Source organism: Egretta garzetta, unplaced genomic scaffold, assembly GCF_000687185.1.
Source record: "Egretta garzetta isolate BGI_Z169 unplaced genomic scaffold, ASM68718v1 scaffold356, whole genome shotgun sequence".
NCBI classification, from domain to species: Eukaryota; Metazoa; Chordata; class Aves; order Pelecaniformes; family Ardeidae; genus Egretta; species Egretta garzetta.
Window position 1 is genome coordinate 266,905 of NW_009260019.1, and position 2,787 is coordinate 269,691.

The following is a 2,787-nucleotide window of genomic DNA, read 5'->3' on the forward strand; positions in this document are numbered from 1 at the left end:
GCCCGGGCACGAGCAGCCATCTCCCGGCACGGGCAAGTGATGGATTTGTGAGTGGCAAGGGAGGTTGGGGAAGGTGGCTGGGGATGCTTGTGTGTCCCTGCTGCTGACAGTGGGGCATCTGCAGTGGTGCCTGACGCAGGCCAGACCGGCAACCAGCAACGACAGGAGGGCAGTGGCGAAGGGTGACAAGTGACGTGAGGCTTGGGAGGTGCGGAGCCACAGCTTGGCGCTGTGTGTGCACAGGGATCAAAGATCAGAGGAGTTTATATTTGGGCAGGGGACATAATCCAGGCAGCAGCTTATCTGCACAGGACATTTCCTATTTCCATTTAATTTGTGGCTAAAGAGATTGTTACCTTGTTAAATTGTTATTACCTAAGGCACAAAGCAGCCTTCTGGCCCTGCCAACTGGCCTGAGTCACGAGCAGTTGGGTTGGAAAGCTGGTGCTCAGAAAACATCCCCAATGTGTGGAAAATTTCCTTGAAATGTGTGTTCTCGTGCCAGGTGACGGCAGGGCTGCAGGCACCTTGTGCACAGCTGCTTGCTTCAAATCCACAGCGCTGGCTTTGCATTTGAGCGCTCTGCAGGGAGCCTGTCCCAGGCAGCAATAAACTGGGGCACAGCAGGGACAGGGGCGTGGGACGGAGGAGGACAAGGCCAGGGAGGGCTCCGTCACAGTGCTGATTCCAATCGATGATGTCCCCGTGCGGCTGCTGGGGGTGCTGAGCTCCAGTGCTGTGCAGCCACGGGGAACACACTGGTTCGAGGTGGGGTGAGGGGCGTCTCCAGACCTTCACAGAAATGGAGATTGAGATATTTAGAAGGCTGAGAGCAGAATTTAACCATGGGAAGCTGCCACCTACAGATGCCTGCAGCTAGCAGAGAGGGTTGTGTCGCAGAGCTGGGTGCCGTAAGTTGTCTTTGGGGTGATCGTGAGAGAAATCAGCCTTGGCATGCCAGGAACTCGAACTGCGTATGTGAGTGTGCGCCAGCCGGTGCTGCCTGGGCGTGTTCTCAGTGTACTCCTGCTCACCTTGCCCGGTGGCCACCCTCTCCGTTCAGGCTGCGTCTGACGTCGCCCTGCGCATGTGGCTGTCAAGCTTTCCCCCTCCAGCTGTGTGAGGTCCCTCTACCTGCCCGTGTGTGTGTCCATGTGTGCAAGTGCTTTTTCACTAGACTGTTCCTAGCAGTGCTACAGAACACAGATTTTATTTTCTGATCTGTAATTGTAGGAAAGGGGCCTTGGGGATGGAACTATTCTTATTCTTGCTTTTTCTTGTTCTTTGTGCTGCTTCCCCACGGAGCTTGTTGCATTGTTTGCAGGCAGAACAAAAGAAAGCGGAGGAGGGAGGCTTTCTGCCGTGGTGCAGAAGGTGATGGGGACTTGGAGCAGAGAGGAGCAGATTCAAGTACTCAGCAGGAGCAAGAGGGTTAGAGCCCAAACTTTGCTTCACAAGTCTCTCTTATACCAAGCTTAGTGCCAGACAAGGCAACGCCTCATGCTCAGGCACGAGGGCCCGGCCAACGGCACTCCCAGGCATCTGCCGCGCTTTGGGAATTGCAATGTGTTTTCCCTTGCCAGGCTTGATGCATTCAAATGTGTGTCCTCCCTCCAGCTATCCCCGGGCAGGCAGCTCATCCTGCGTGCCCCCTGCTCCCCTGTGGCATTTGGTCTCTATCCGTCCATCTCTCTGCTCCCCTCCACTCTTGCAGCGCCCACTGTCATGAGCAGCAGCAGCTCCATCCCCTCGTGGTGCTCCCTGGGGGCTGCGGGTGGCTGAGCCTTCCCTGCCACACTAGCGTGTACCTGGTGGAGATGCCGGTTCAGATCGGTCATGTTGGTGTGACCAATGCAGGAGGAAGGTGCTGTGGGATCTCTCCTGCTTTCCCATCCTCTGCCTGGCCAGGTAATTTAATAAAACACTTTGCCACATAGGCAGCTCCTCACAGCTTCAGCATGGTACACAAGCATCAACGCGGGCATCCTGCAGCACCGTGCCAGGATGTGACCCTAGCCTGTCAGCAGGAGACAGCAGTAAGTCCCCATGCATTTCAAGTGCGCTGCTCCACAGTGCAGTCACGAGAAGCCGGCACTTGTACTTCACCTCTGATACGTTAGAGAGCCGCTGGTCCTGACAGCACGACCAGTATTTGATCCTCAGCTCCTTTAAGCTGGTGTGAACCCTTTCAAGTCGCTGTGGTTCAGCGGATCCCTTTTAACTCTCTGATCGTCGTCTGCTAGAGGCGAGGGCAAAGACGTGGCTGAGTTTCTGTGGTGGCTGCTGTCTCCTGGCCTCCGGTCTGGGCGTTGGCTCTGCCCCGCAGACAGGGGAGAGCCAGAGCCTTCTGTCACAATGAGATGCGCTCTCCCCTTGAGGCAGGAAGGAGCAAGGATTGCCAGAGACAGCAGAGCAGAAACCAGCTCTGTCAGCGCTTCCAGGTCCTGCTGACACCAGGCTGCCAATAATGAGGTTTGGGAAGTATTTTTAGCCAAATGGTAAAGGAGGTGCCCTTGGCTCTTTGTTTTCATCCCCAGGCCAGCACGAACAGGGCTGTGCGGCTCCTGCAGCACCGTCCTGCCCGAAGCAGCTGCTGGAGGCACGTTTTGGCCCCGCGCTCCCTGGCCCTCCTGCTAGATCCACTTGTCCCACAGGATGTGGCCACTTGGTGTGAGAACAAATCCCTTCCAGCGGAGATGGGCTGGGTTGCATCGTGACCTGTTACAAGGACGTGAGGGTCGAAGGGGCGGCCGACTGCCCTGTTCTCGGGGGCGTCCCCAAGGCACG

The 2,787-nt window shown here is 56.7% G+C and overlaps 1 protein-coding gene across 1 annotated transcript in view; it reads left to right on the forward strand.

The window, feature by feature from the left end:
* The window catches only part of CDH22 (cadherin 22), a 60,239-nt gene that overhangs the window by 36,262 nt on the left and 21,190 nt on the right, over positions 1-2,787 (forward strand). The window lies entirely within an intron of this gene.